Genomic DNA, 16,193 nt, shown 5'->3' on the forward strand with positions numbered 1-16,193 from the left:
TGATTCGGGGAACGCGACCCCTAGATTGTCGTGCGTGGATTTCTGTGGGGACTGAAAGTCCTGTCCCAGGATGACGTCATAGCCTCCGGGGAGATGGCATGCTACTGGAAGATTGCAAATTTTGGATTGGTGAGGTCTTGTGACTCTCAATTGGACCGTAGGGAGTATCATCTTAAATTGATTTATTCCTCGATCGCGATTTAGATTTTGTCTATTGACGATGACTCCATAGGGAAGTCTGTCCTCGGATGAGGGAGACGGCGCACCTTGAGTCCTCGAACATCGCCGTGGATCTCAAGCGCGGCGGGTGGTTACTCGTGGAGGAGTCATCATATACGGCTCTTCCGGCGGAGGCCAATGACTTGGACGGTGGACGGCCAAAGCCGACGGTGGAAGTATTTGATTATTATTGCTCGGCATTTCACGATGAGGGAGAACAATGGCTATAAATCTTGCACGCCGCAAAAGATCTGGCTGAAGTCTTTCCGCCGCTGCCCTGTGGAGGGTGAGGCGAAGTTATTGGGCGATTTTCCGGGAGAGGCGGGCGGCTTCTTGTTCGCACTGTTCGAGGAATGCCCTGTTTTCTTGCAATAATGATGTTAGGGGCTTGCCTGAGTTCTCATTCTTGTGGGAATTTGACTCTCCGAAGAGGGACGGGGATTTATCTTCACCCATGGATCCTTCTCTTGAGGGGTGGTGAGTTTCCCCATAAAACCATATTCAGCAACACTCGGTGAGTGTTGCTGGGGCTTTTTCCACTATAAGGAGTGGCAAGGGCAGGAGGGCGAAGCAGGAAATGCTCAATTTAAACCGCTTGAGTACTCTCAAGGGTAAGCTAGGCTCCTTCGAATCGAAAGCCATTTTGTTAATGGCTCATTTCCAATGGTACGCCTAACCGGACCGCCAAGTCTGGCCTGCTTCTGGGCTGCTCTCCACCGTTCTCCACTGCTCAGCAGTCCTGCATGCCTTTCGTAACTGCTTTGTACGGCTTCCCAGTTTCTATCTTCCGCTGAAAGGGCGTGGTAGGGCAACAAGGGCTTTTCCGCCCAGGAATTTAGTGAGAACAAGTGGAGAGTTCCGCGGGAGAGGTCATTGGCACTCCATGACTCGCTCGCCCTTTCTGCCATACTGGTTCGACTTGTCCATTTTGGCATGAACGAGTGAGTTTGGTTGAGGCACTCATTCCCGCCACAGGAGGTGGAGTGGCGTGGTTGTCGTTTAACATTTCTCTGGTTCGTCCCTTAGGGACTTAGAAATTACTAACGGAAAACCTAAAGAAAAAATGTTTGTTGAGAAATGAATGGAAAAAAATACTACACACACGAGCATGGGCGGTTGGGGGTGCAGGACGTCTGACCACCGGAGTTATTTTTAGATTCTGTGAATGGACCTGCCTATTTATAGACCGTTTGGGACTCGGGAATTTCCCGGGATGAGAGGATAGCAGTAAAATGACTAGTATTTTTCCCCTATCAGTGGAGTTTAACTGGCTTTCCTAACACTCTAACTTGAATTTTAACTACATACTGAGAGAATTTCAGCAATGCAGCTGATTTTATCTTGTCCCACGGGAATTTATTCGCGCTAAAATAATAATTCATGAATCCAAATGCGAAGTAAAATTTATCACAGAGGAATTTCTTCGTGACTATTCCTTGAAGTAAAGAATATGGTGTTGATTTTAACACAGAGAATTCTTCATGTGGTAATTATTCATCGAAGCAAAGGATGGTTAGCACTGGTTATTTCCTAACTACCATCCTGAAAGGTACATGTATTAATGGAATCTTAATACGACGGTTCTTTTCTCAGTGAACACATGCGTCCTTATTTCTAATTCCTAGAACAGTCACGCAGTGTAAAAAGGTTTTGCTAAGATAAACACATTACTTACGGAATTTCCGGACTGTGTGCTGGTTTTACACAAAAGGTCTGTAATTGTCTTGTACCCAGCTTAGCTTCATAATAGCTGATCTGGCAAGCGTAAAATGCAATAAAGCAACACTAGGGGAACTGCAACTGCAAAAACGAGATCTTATGGCGGTCGCTATTTTTTATGTTTTTCCTGTTGATTTAGTTTGAAATATTCTCAGTGAGACAGGTAGCAACAATTTAAGGTAATTTAGCCTTGTGATTCTGACTTCGGGGGTCCAGGAAAACATAAAAAAAAAGAGGAAAACAAAAGCGGAATTTCATATGAGCATAAGGCTCTTCTACTGAAGGGAGATATTAAGGAACATCATGGGCAAACTTAAAGGAGTGTATTTTTACACAATGACATTAGTATGGGAAAGAGAATGCAAGTAGATTATTGATCCTGAAGGATTCCTATGGATGAATGAACTGGGGGATTCCAGACACAGTCCAAGCTCTGATATAGGGTCCCTCTGAAATGAGAGATATGCACATTATACGCCAGTAATGAAAATAGATAAAACAATAATGAATTTGAAGCTGCACTGAGGGTGCCAAGGGGCTTTGATGAATTAATGATAGCTTAGCACTGCCAACACTCGAGGAGCACGGACATTTGACAAGAGATTCGCATTACACAATTTCAAATTAAGTAAATGTTACAAGACAAAAGCTTGACTGAATGGAGGTCTTCCAGAGCACTTTACCGTAAGGCAGATTTGGTTCCAGCACAGAAAGCGGTCCGTGGATGACTTGCGATTTCCGAGGGCGAGTTCTTCCATGTGTTAGGATGCACGGGCTTCAGTAAAAGGGCAAGGCAATGGGGACTTCTTGAAACTCCAAATAAGTTGCGAAAAAAACACAGGCTCACGAGCGAAATTCCATCGATGTTACCGACACAGCGGCAGGAAGATCTGAGGAATAGTTAGAGTGGTTCCAGGTACCTGGGTAGAGGCGCACAGGTGGTTCACCTGACTACCGATCGGCGATTGCCGTGACGTCAGGGACTTAAGCTATATATATAACTACCAGGGAAGTTAGATGTTTAAAAACATCAGATAAGACAAGCCTAAGATTTAAAATACAATTATTGTATTCTCTTCTATTCTACTGGTCACTTTTGGAACTCAGAATAAGACAGAATAAATAGCCTGCATCACCTAAGATACTTTAGATATAACTAGAGTTACTCCTCCAAATCTGCAAGGGTTAGGACCACCTGCCTTCTTGGATTTGGAAATTCACCAACAATTTAAGGCCCCTCAAAAGACAGGGGAATTCAACCAGCATATATAAGCTAGCTTACGCTAATGGACTTCCACCAACTAGTGGTTTAGACACAGGAAAACTGAACTCAAATCAATTTGGATTAAGTAACAATAGTTATCATTAACTGGTATACAAAGTCACAAACATCAGAAGTCCCTTTACACATGGCCAAATCCCTGGGTCACAACTCCCTCAGTACCACCACCAAGCCTAAACACATTTTAGTATCTCACGTCCTGGGTAGGGTCTTTACACTGGTTCCTTAGCCATCATTTGAAATATTTGAACAAACACTTAGCAACATTCACTGTGCTAATTTGTTATATACAGTATTTTGAAAAAAATGTACGGCTTATTATGGGAAGGTGGTGGTTCTGGCTTTGAAATTTGATGAAAAATGAAACCAGGGCAGTATCAGAAATGAACTTGTTATTGCACACAGATAGCTAGGCTAAACCAATTTTTTACATCATAATTATGTACCTTCACGTCTCCTATGACATACTATTGATTATGACCATACAGGAGTTATAACTATACTCTTCAACATCATACAAACCACATCAGAAGTGAATGCTATAACACAGACAAAAACATAAGGGCAAAAGATTCTAGAGAAGGCAAACACACAGTTCCATAGATGACTGCGTAAACCCAAGCAGCCTACAACGTGTTTTGGACACTGTAATCGAGATGTCTGGTCTCTGTGATAAGTCAATTTTTGTATACTATGTCACATACATAACAATACTGCAGTAAAAGAACTGTAAGTCATATTAAAATTAAATGCAAAACAAAGTAACCCATTCAAATGAAACCACAGAGCAGAAAGATTTTAATTCAGTAATTTAAAACTAAATCCCATGCGAGCAACAATGTATAAATCATTAAGATTCTAGAAAAGAGAGACAATTTGGCTTCGCTCAAATCCCTGATTTTTCAGAATGCCACCTGTACTCACCTTGAAATAACTTTACACTGTCAATAAAACTGATCCACGTGTATAAACAGTTGGACTCCCACAGTCAATGTGCTGTCACAGGTCACACCATACCTGAAATTAAAAGGTAGAAACTTTCAGTCACCTCCAAATAAAAGTGCAAACTAGAGTAACCTTCAAAATCAACTGCAGAGAACAATGGTTTTGGTTTAGTTGGTAATGTAAAGCTGACTCCTAAGCAAATAGCTATGTGCAAATCATCAAAATGGTTCACCAAGACCACAGAGTCACATTTTGAGACTCCAAAGACTCCTTCATAAAATGCCTAAGGGATTCTAACTGAAAGAGCACTAAGTATAAGACAATGCAGAAAACTCTTCAAACATCTCACCACAAGTAAACCCAAGCAGGATGTACAGTATAAGCTGAAGCCGCAGCACAAAACAGGTATACTACAGATTCTCAACAGCAATGTCCCTTCATCCCCAAGTGCACAGCTCTGTCTCTCTTATTCTCTTACTCAAGACAGATGAGAGAACTCCAAGGGTACAATTCAATCACATTTTTACTATGGATGGTAATTGTGTGCGTGTCTTTGTGGTTCTATACGCAATGCCCTCCAAAATCCAGTATCCTCCAACAGTGCAAAAGTCATTCCATTCTTCATTCAAATGTGCCCCCTTGAAAACTTGTGTAACTTGAAGGTGGATTATCATTTGGATGCACAATCATTTTATCTTCAATGAAAAAAATAATAAAATTTCATGCTGTATTTTGACAACCATACAGTATCATTTTAATTCCACTCAACAATAAAAATTTTAATTGACATGAGGAACAATTTAAAATATCTTAAAACCTCACACACTTCTCAAATTTAGTTAACTGGTACTTTACAGAAAAAATAAGTACATCATGTAGTTTGCATGATCAGTAATCACTTCTCATCAGACAGGGAATTTCTACATAGCCACCAAAAGGGTACTGCAGGTGTTACACAACACTATGCATCAGGAGTCTAAACTCTCTCTGCACAATAGAAAATATGCATCACTTCAATTTACCCACAGAAATTAGGTATGTAAACAAGAGGTAACATTCAGTTGCGTAAATTGAAAAACTATCATGTTCTTTTTATGCTAGCACCAGATAAGGGGAGACAAACCAAAATCCTGAATGACTTGTCAACAACTGCAAAGAAACAGTTACTGATGAGCAAAACCTCTCTCTGCCTCTGGGGGTCACCAATTACCTATGTCAAGCATTTACTCTTGACGTCTGGCTACACATCAGATATGTACCAATCAGTGAAGATGTGACGAGAGTGCATTCTCATAATATCTCAAAAGTATTGTTTTCTAACAAGACACAGGGGAACAGGAAACACCTTACAAGATAGTACCTCAGTATACCATGACAGGAACCTCAAACAACTGTTGTGGAAAAACTTCAGCAACCTCCAAAAACTTGACAATGTTTATACAAGTGACCAACCATTTGGGGACCCTGAACTCAACATTGTTGGGGAAACAACTAAAAAAAACATCACAAATAAAACCATGATTTACTTGCACAAAAAATGCTGACCAAAAGGTTTGCCTATTGGGATGCTGACCACTACTAACAACACTGTTAACACAAGATACAAAGACATACAAAAATTAATAACAGTTCTATAATGTATACAGTACTAGACTTTATTCTCAAGGCCAATAACATTCCACCTACTCTGTAAAGACTAAAAGTAACAAAGGTTTGAAAACACCAACATGAACAAACTAGATAAAATACAATTACTGTATTGTATTCTCTTCTACTTTCACTTTGGAACTCTTCCTCAGACAAAGAAGAATAAAAAAACCTGCATCACCAAGACACTTAGATATAACTAAGTTACTCCTCCAAATCTGGGCAGGCTTCAGGACCACTCTGCCTTCTTGGATTTGGAAATTCACCAATAATTTAAGGCCCTCAAAACACAGGGGAATTCAACCAGCATAACATTTCTCACAATGGACTTCCACCAACTAGTGGTTTAGACACAGGAAAACTGAACTCAACCAAATCAATTTGGATTAAGTAACAATAGTTATCATTAACTGGTATACAAAGTCACAAACATCAGAAGGCTCTTTACACATGGCCAAATCCCTGGGTCACAACTCCAACAAACCAAAGTTCTCCTAAACACATTTTAGTATCTCACGTCCTTATTGTCTCCCTAAAAAGAATGGCTCCTTAGCCTTCATTTGAAAATATTTGAACAAACACTTAAGGAACATTCACTGTGCCGTTTTTTGTTATCTGGACAGTATTTTGAAAAATGTAGGCTTATTATGGACAAGAAGGTGGTTGTGACTTTGAAATTTGATGAAGAATGAAACCAGGACAGTATCAGAAATGGACTTGTTATTGCACACAGATAGCTAAGCTAAACCAATTTTTTTTCACAACAATCACTATACGTAACTTCATGTATCCTATGACATACTACTGATTAGGATCATACAGCAGTTATAAGTAAGTACTTCAACATCTTACAAACCACATCAGAAGTGAATGCTATAACACAGACAAATCATAAGGACAAAAGATTTTAGAGAAGGCAAACACAAAGCTCCATAGATGACTGCATAAACTCAAACAGCTACAACATGTTTTGGACACTGTAAAAAGGTGTCTGGTCTCTGTGATAAGACAATTTTTGTACCTATGTCACATAAAGACATAAAAACACATAAAATACTTTTATACTGCAAAAATAACTGTAATTCAAATTAAAATTAAATGCAAACTAAAGTAAATCCATTATTTGAAACCACAGAGGTAGACAGATTTAAAATGCTAGAAAAGACACAATTTGATCCTAAAATTTCCCTGATTTTCAAAAGCCAGGAGGACATTTTGAAGAATGTGTTCCCTCCTGAACACTGGCGATACCTGCACACCTTGAAAAAACTGTACACTGTCAATAAAACTGATCCACTGAATAAGTCAGTTGAGACTCCAGGGTTCAATGATATGTCACAGGACACACTGTCTGAAATTAAACTTGGTAGGAAACTTCTCAGTCACCTCCAAATAAAAGTGCAAACTCCAGTACCTTTCAAAATCAACTGCAGAGAAAAATGGTTGTAGTTCAGTTTGTAGTGAAAGCTGACTCTAAGCAAATAGCTTCTTACAAATCATCAAATGGTTATCTTGAACAGGAGTCACATTTTGAAACTCATCCCGACTCCAGTCCATCAAAATACCATCTGAAATGAGAACTGGAAACAAACAGTCCAACATAAAGCAAAGTAGTTGGACAGCTCATCTTGTTCTGAAGGACCCAAAGAGGGAACCCAAACAACAGACTCCCCACAAGAAAGCTCCACAGTTTCTAAAGCAACAAGAGAATTAAGTATTTCAGATCAACAGAATACATGGAAACAAATGCTATTCAAATCTGCTCTTCACATTCTACTGCCCCCTGAACAAATCTGAAAGAGGATAACTCCACCCTGTTGACTTTTGATCACACAGAAGTTATAACTGTTTCAACATCATACAAACCAATCAGAAGTCCCTCCTTGTTTGCTGATAAAAACAGAAGGACAAAAATGGTGTTGTCGGCAAACACTTCTACTACAGATTCCTGCGAAAAACAGATTCAGCCTAATCAACATGTTTTGGACACTGTAACCAGATGAATGCCATCAACTCTTTCCTGTTGATGTTGCAACCATGTCCCATCTTCCCAAGAGCCAGACTAAAAACTTCCTTGTTCCCAGTGTTAAATGCCCCATCCCGACTCATTCAAATGAAACAACACTAGAGCAGAAAGATTTTTTCAGTAATTTAAAACTAAATCCTTCCCCAACAATGATAAATCATTAAGATACCAACGCAGATGTTTCTTGATCTCTGCTGGAAATGTCCCTGAAAATCAGAATGCCACCTGTTCTTCCTGTCCCAATATTCTTGAGAGAAGTGTTGAAGAAAACTGATCCACGTGTATAAACTTCCCAGAGTCAATGTGCAAATTTCTCACACCATAGGAGAGGTTAAAAGGTAGAACTCATCCAGTCCCTCGCCAAATAAAAGTCTTTCCCAGAAGTCTGTCAAATCAACTGCTCGAGAGCACAATGGTTTTCTTTCTTTGAGGGAAAACTCTAAAAATACCTATGTGCAAATCCCCAAAATAAACAAAACTAAGACTGAGTCACATCTGAGACTTCTCTTTCATGATAAAATGCCCAGATCTAACTGAAAGAACACTAAGTATAAGACAATGGAGAAAACTCCTCAAACATCTGTTCTTCGACAAGACCTTAACCAAGCCAGGATGTACAGTATAAGCTGAGCTGCAGCACAAAAACAGGTGAGCCAGATTCTGAGCAATGTCCTTCATCCCCAAGTGAACAGCTCTGAGGAGCTGTATTCTCTTACTCAAGACAAACCCTGAACTGGAAGGTTCAATTCAATCACATTTTTACTATGGATGGTAATTGTGTGCGTGTCTTTGTGGTTCTATATGCAATGCCCTCCAAAATCCAGTATCCTCCAACAGTGCAAAAGTCACTTCAATCTTCACTCAAATGTGCCCCCTTGAAAACTTGTGTAACTTGAAGGTGGATTATCATTTGGATGCACAATAATGAAAAAAATAAGTATAAATTTCATGCTGTAATACAAACATACAGTAGTCATTTTAATTCCACTCAACATTAAAAACTTAAATTGCAATGAGGAATAGTCCGTTCAAAATATCTTAAAACCCCACACACTACTCAAATTTAATTAACTGGTACTTTACAGAAAAAATAAGTACATTATGTATTTGCATGGTCAGTGATCAGGGAATTTCTATATAGCCACCAAAAGGGTACTGCAGGTGTTACACAACATTACGCATCAGGAGTCTAAACTCTCTCTGTGCAGTAGAAAATATGCACCACTTCAATTTACCCACAGAAATTAGGTTATGTAAACACGAGGTAACAGTCAGTTGCATAAATTGAAAAACTATCATGTTCTTTTTATGCTAGCACCAGATAAGGGGAGACAAATAACAATATTGAATGATTTGTCAACAATTACAAAGAAACAGTTACTGATGAGCAAAATGAAGTTTTCATAACAAAACTAATATTGTAATACTTACCTGAAACCTGAATTCGCCCTTAATCCCACTAGCCAGAACAACTCTCAATTACCAATCCACTACTGGGAACTTTAACAGCCAGTGTTACCAACGCTGCAGGTAAAATCTTGTCACTGACTTGAGCTACCATAACAAACGGTTGGCAACGCTGATGCAGGTGTGCGCTGACATGCCCCATTTTCGTCAATTGCTTTATTCAAGGTCAAAATTGATGTGGGGAAAGGAGGGTGGGAATCATTCAGGTGTTCAGGTAGGTATTACAACATTAGTTTTATTACCAAAACTTCATATTGCAATAGACTCCCTGAACACCTGAATTCGCCTGATTAACAATATTTGGAGGAGGAGGGATCAATTCTATTGCATGCCTTTTGACAACCACAGAAATGGTAGCTCACCAATCTGCTCTGCATAAAATATCCGTTTAGTCATACACTCACCATATTAATCAAAGCTTTCAGTGAAGAGACATGTTGGAGAGTACTTTGATCGACAGTCAGGTCAGTACTCTTCGTCCGTCGACCTCCCATGTGGCTATTCATAGCCTCTCATGAATGGAGGGATAAGGCCCGACGATTGACAGGCGAAGAAGTATCTCAGCGCCGACGATATAGCCTAGCCTAATAGAGCACCTCCTTGGACTCTCGTAGGGAAACTATCAAAGACTAAGATACTTAAAACGTATTAAACCTAAGTTCATGTGATTATACTATCACTGTTGCCTAGGAATTCTAAAGACTAAAAGGAATTCCTCTATCTGGTTAACCTAAGAATCTCTCAACTAGGAGAATACCACCTCATCTAAATGGAAGGACAAAACAGATAATCTCTCTTTCACAGCCCACGTGGACTAAGAAAATAACCCTCTGAACCTCCACACAGGAGCGTCTTGATGGGCCTCCTCATTTAAGTTGCAACCCCTAAGATAGTCACTCGTGCCTGGAATATTCGCAATGTCTTCTGTGAGGGCAAATGTAGTGCATGTTTCTTAAAGTAAGAAAGTAAACACTGAGACTGGCTCACATATCGGCAGCTGCATCCAGAATCAGACGGAGAAATAATCATTAATTGGCCAGATGTAGAATTTCTCACCTTTCCATATATGTGTTTCATCACTGAAATAAGATATCTATTGATCTGAAGACGATCTGTTTGTCTACCGACAACCACAGATGATCTGAAAAGCCTGGGAAATCCTGTCTGTGTGTCACTCCGAAAGTAACTCCAACCTTTTACAGACAAAAGAAGAAGAAAACATCTTTGAGATTCTTTCTACGGAAGGATTCCGGGATCTCATACAAGATGGAACTACTGAGTGGACGTTACACCCCCTTTTATTTCTCCAGGATCTGGGAGTTTGGAACAATTTTTGCAGATGAAAGAACTTTAAATGAAACGACAGAGTTTTTTTCATTTCCCGCTGTTCTTGCATGTCTTCGTCAAATTCGGAAGACAGACAAAGCAGTATCATTTCCAAGGGTGCAAAGAAAACCAACTGGAAACCAGGAAATCTGGAAGAGCCCAACCTAAATCTACCTATCTGGAGAGACCTACTGAGCCAAGTTTTAGAAAAAGCAACTCATCCTTCAGTGTCCAACTTAAGCTGGCTGGGTTTAAAGCCTTCCATTCCAGGGAACACAAGAAAAATATTGAAGTACATCCGACAAGTCCCACCCATTCATTCCCTGCACTGCTCCCGTCAAAAGACTTGCTGGACGTTTCAATCTTAAAAGAACATAATAAATCATCGATTATCTTACAAGACTAGAAAAGAAAATAGGAAGGTGGTTCAAAAATGTAAAAAGCTAATCGTTGAGATCCAACATTGTCAGCAAATCAGCCGAAAATAATCCTCAGTATGAAAGACCCTTGACTTTTCAAAGGAATAAAAACAAAATAAAATTTTGGCTTGGAAGGTCTAGAGCATCCTCTTCCAAAATCCTTCCTGTTTCGACACTAACTTCTAGACCTTGTCAAAACAGAAGCCTCTCCTGGTTTCCTTCAAGACAATTTGACTTTCTACAATAAAGAAAACTATCTAGACACAGCTTTAGGTTGCCTGGACTGTCTATTGGCACTCTCTACCCTTTGCCCTGATTCTAACTGGGTACAATATTTGGAGTTCCAGGAGGGATCAATTCTAATTGCAAACCTGTGAGAATATGGTCTTTCTGAGAAATCTGATGGGTATCCGCATTGGTCACATATGCCATATTAATCTACTGCAGTGAAATCATGTTGGAGTTTGATCAACAGTCAGGTCAGCTATTAAGATAACAGACGTCTTGACCTCTCCACATGGAGGATATATGTTTTATCACTGTATGAAACAATATGACAATGCCTTGATATGATACCAGCTGTTTGTAGACGTCTTGACAAACTCAGATACCTAACAGTTCATCTCTGTTTTACCTGTCATGTTATGAAGGACTAAAGAGCTAAAAGAGTAATTCCTCTATCTTGAACACTTCAAGAAGATTGTACATTTATCTCAGTGAAAACCAAGCATGTTATTAACAAGCCAGATAACAGCTCACTTCATACCCCAGTACTAAGAGAATAACCCTGAACTCCTCACTAAGTGAATACCACCTCAGCTAAATGAACACACCCTAGATAGTAGACCTTGCTGCTACACGCTATGAAGCAAATCGAACGTCTCTTAAGTAAGAAAGTAAACACTGAGACGGGCTTCCAAGCAGCTGCATCCAGAATAGACGGCACTGAATAATTCCTTAGAAAGGAAGATGAAGTGGACATACTCCGAATATTGTGCGGTCAGGGAAAAAACAGAGCTGAAGACGACGAAGAACAACCCTGATGAAAAGCCTGGGAAATCACCTCCCTCCAAAAGTAACTAATCGCATTCTTTGACAGCGGACAGGAAGGATTCCCCAGAGAGACAAGAAGTGTGTAAGGAAGCGGACAACTGGACATAAAGATTTCTCTGTGGATCGCCGGTAGCGAACACTTGCAGATAAAGAACTTTAAATGAACGAGGCAGAGTTTTAACCTTCGACTCTGTCTTCGCCACAAATTCCGGAAGACAGACAAATACGTATCATTTCTTGCATAGGAACCCAACCTAGAAACTGCCTGAAGCTCGCCCAACCCTTTATCTGAAGCTAAAGCCATAAGAAAAAGCAACTTCTTAGTCAGTGTCTTAATGTTGCAGCTTCAATGGGTTCGAAGGCAGGGGAACGCAAGAAAAATATTGAAGTACTTCCGACAAGTCCCACGGAGGGGCCCGAGTCAGCAAGACAGGACGTTCAATCTTAAAAGAACATAATAAATCATCGATTATCTTACTACTAGAGATTTCAGGAAGGTGGAAACTAATTGTACTGCTAATCGTTGAGCGGTAGTCAGCAATAGCCGAATACGAAAGACCCTTGACTTTTCAAAGGAATAAAAGAAAATCAGCTCTTTTGGCTATGGAAGGTCTAGAGATGGAATGACCTTCCTTTCGACACTAACTTCTATACCTTGTCCAGCTGAACCTGGTAAGGCTTACAGGTTGACTTTCTAAAGCTAAAGAAAACTATCTAGACACAGCTTTAATGGAGTCTGGACTGTCTACCAGCTCTCTCTACAGTCGCCCTGCAACTGGGTACAGCACGTGAGGGTTTGGATAATAATAGTGAGAATGCAGTCATCTGAGAAGTTTCGCATGGGTAGGGACATCGGAACTCTGTGTAGGAGCTCTAGGAGTTCCAGAAACCAAGCGTGTTATGACGAGCAAGGAGCTATTAAGAGTAAAAGACGTCTTGACACTCTCCCACATTTCCCTATTACCTGATGAATGAGACCGGATGGAGGAAAGGATACACCTGCATGTGATTCCAATTTGTAACATCACATCGGTGCCTATCGACATGGGGACCACCATTGGTGAGAAATAAACCAGAAGACGATGGTTTAATCACGTCGCAAATAAGTCCACAGTTGCTGGCCACTCCGGAGAACCTGACATATTACTTCCAGAGCCAAAGTCCACTCTTCCCCACAATACCTGACGGGAGCAACTTAGCGAATCGGCCAGTACATTGAGACTCCCTGATAAATTGGGGAAGAAGAGATAATTTTCGTTCTTTGCACCCTCTCAAGATTCTGTGCTATAGTATTGAGTTCTGTTGAGCCTGTTCCCCACCACCCCCAAGTTCTTCAGATACAACACGGCAATTACGCTGTCGCTAAACATAGCCACTACTCTGTTGCACACTAGGACTGAAAACAACTGAGGGCTTCCTTTACAGCCTTGATTTTCCCAAAGATTTATTGACTCCTGTTGTTCCCGAACCCCCCAGAGGCCTGAGGCCTGGATTTCCTCCAAGGTTGTTCCCCAACCTTGATCTGAGGCATCTGTGTACAGATGAACGTTGGGAAGAGGGGAGTCGAAACCTTCCCAAACCAGATGCACTAAACTGACCACCACAGACATCCAACAGGCAAGAATCAGCTCACTACTATAACTGCATTCTCGTTGCAAGGAAAAGCAATTCCTGAGACATACCTGAAGAGAGCACATCCGGCACATGAGACCCTGGAATTAAAACCAAAAAGAGAGAGAGGGAGAGAGACATTCTCCTAAAAGGCTTCTCCAAGCTGGTACCGGCCATTCCCTGCTGGACAGGAACCCTTCTACCTGCTGAAGGACCGACTGGATCCTCTCCAGGGTTGTCCCTCCCTCAAAGGAAGAGAGAGAATCCTCCTACCTGAACAGGTTAAAAATTCCATAAGAATTCCCTCTGCTCTTACTAGCTCTTCTAGAGAACGTTGGGCATGCTAAATCAACCAATTTATTCATCCTCTAGATACCTCAACACTGTATCCTTGACGATGCATAATTGCTGACACCTGAGACATGAGTTAGAAGCAACCACGTTTGTCAAACTGGCTACGTCATCATCCTTGAAACCCTCTTGTGAACGTCCGGATACTGAGGGGGAAGATGACCAAGACAGAAATTTTGACTTTCCTGCTCCAAACGTCGTAGACGAAGCCAAAACATTTGCCTGGTGAGCCAGACCCCTCGAGATAAATTTATTAGGCTGCCAACAGCCACGGATCCAAAGGACATAGCCGTCACTCTTTAGAACCCCATCACTGTAAACCTGACAGCATCCAGAGAGAGTGCGCAAGAGCCTCAGCCTGATTGCGCAACACATCCTCCAAGCACCTGCTTCCCAAGAGAAGTCCCTACGAGCCAAGACGACGCCAGAGACTTAGACAAGATTGCCTCAACTGATTCATTGAATGGCAACCTGACACCTGCCGAAGGGTTACCTCGAACTGCGTAAACTCGTCCTACGCGGAGAGAGAAGAGAAGAGTCCTGTCTATTAGAAGCCACTACCGATGTTAAATGAACATCTGCCTCCTCCAAAGCCTGTCTAACCCGATCAAACCAAACCAGCCGACACGAAAAAGAGGCAGGAGCTGGCTTAGTGTCATAAAAAGCCTCAAAAAGACTAAATCGGGAGGTCCGGAGCTCTTGCTTGAGGGTACAAAGAAGTAACATACTGAAGCATGCGTCCATAATCGTTAATGCTGGCAAGAGGACATTCTAAGTCCGCCATAATCTCCTGCACCTCCGATAAGAATCCTGTCCCGCAATGTCCGAACGGTCTAAGACTGACAAAGGAGGAGGCACTGAACAAAGCCCGGACAACTATGAAGAGTCTGCAAGCGGACCACCCTGACCAGAATGTTGCACACCCACACCTAATCAGGTACCTGGAGCTGAATCCGCATAGTTGAACCCACCGGGAAGAAGAGAATGCTGAACTGAGAAAAAGCCGGAGCCGATTCCCCATTATTACTAAGGGGAAGACGAGTGAGAGTAGCCAAACCCACATTGCTAAATCCTGGGGGAGGATGCGCAAACAAAACCGCTTGCAGAGGGACGGAAGAAGATGAAGAAGAAGGAGGGAGAATGAAAGAGGTAGAAGCTATCCTCGGAGTTACTGCCGCGGAAAATGCAAGCGATGAAAGCTGCGGACTGCTCAAAGAAGGTACTCCAAGCCCTGCCAAAACCATGGAGCACAAACCCGAACTGGAAGTGACAGGCAAACCCTGTGAAATACCTGATACTACCAGAACAGCCGCTTGAAGCGGAAGCAAGGGGTTGCTCATACCTGAAGGGATGGAACATGAGACGCCTGCGGCCAAAATCTGCCCAGAAGCTCCTCCTACTGGAGAAGACTGTACTGAGGAAGGAAAGGCGGGAGGGAGAGGAATAGCCGACACAAAAAAAGAAGTTACCGAGACAATGAAAACCAAAGTCGAAGAAGGAGGGAAAATGGAAGATGTGAAAGCTGCAGGGAAGACCGGAGCAGAAGAAGAAGAGGCCAAAGAGGAGACTGAAAAGGGAGCAACAGAGAATGTGGGAGCAGGAGATGAAGTGACATATAACTAAAAGAAAACTTAGAACAAAACGGACAGAAGGTACACCAAATCTGCCCCCACCCCTCAATAATCCTGAAACATATCTGACATGAATTCTGAACACTACTGTGTCACATACTCTCTAATGTTAGAGAAACCATTCGAAAAATAACCTCTCACCATAGGTCTGTACCCGTCAAAAAACCCAGCAATCCACCTTATATTCCAGCCACATCCAATTGCATGTCCCACAAACTACTTTTAGAAGCCAAAAGGACACACCAGAATCCACCTTACTAGATGGAGGAGTAGAAAACACAGGGAAGGGGAAAACTACAGTAGGAGATTCAGAAACAGTCGGAAGTGAGTTAGGGAGCAAAAGCAGAAGGATTCTGCACCACCGTAACTGAAACATTGACTTGAGACTGAGCCAGACCGAAAAGAAGCGATGAAGGAGAAACTCTTGCCAGAGCACAAAAACCACTCAAACCCAAAACCGGAACCCGTCCAGGAGAACGACTCTGCACCCTTAATAC

At 41.6% G+C, this 16,193-nt stretch overlaps 1 long non-coding RNA gene across 2 annotated transcripts in view; it reads right to left on the reverse strand.

Annotated features, from left to right (window-relative positions):
* Window positions 1-4,174: 4,174 nt before the first annotated feature.
* LOC136854822 (uncharacterized) overlaps window positions 4,175-16,193 on the reverse strand; it is a 33,423-nt gene continuing 21,404 nt past the window's right edge. For both annotated transcript variants that reach the window (XR_010857817.1, XR_010857818.1), the window contains one exon: window positions 4,175-4,237. This is a non-coding gene — a long non-coding RNA (uncharacterized lncRNA). The remainder of the gene's footprint in view (window positions 4,238-16,193) is intronic.

This window comes from Macrobrachium rosenbergii, chromosome 30 (assembly GCF_040412425.1).
Source record: "Macrobrachium rosenbergii isolate ZJJX-2024 chromosome 30, ASM4041242v1, whole genome shotgun sequence".
In the NCBI taxonomy this organism is placed as follows: Eukaryota; Metazoa; Arthropoda; class Malacostraca; order Decapoda; family Palaemonidae; genus Macrobrachium; species Macrobrachium rosenbergii.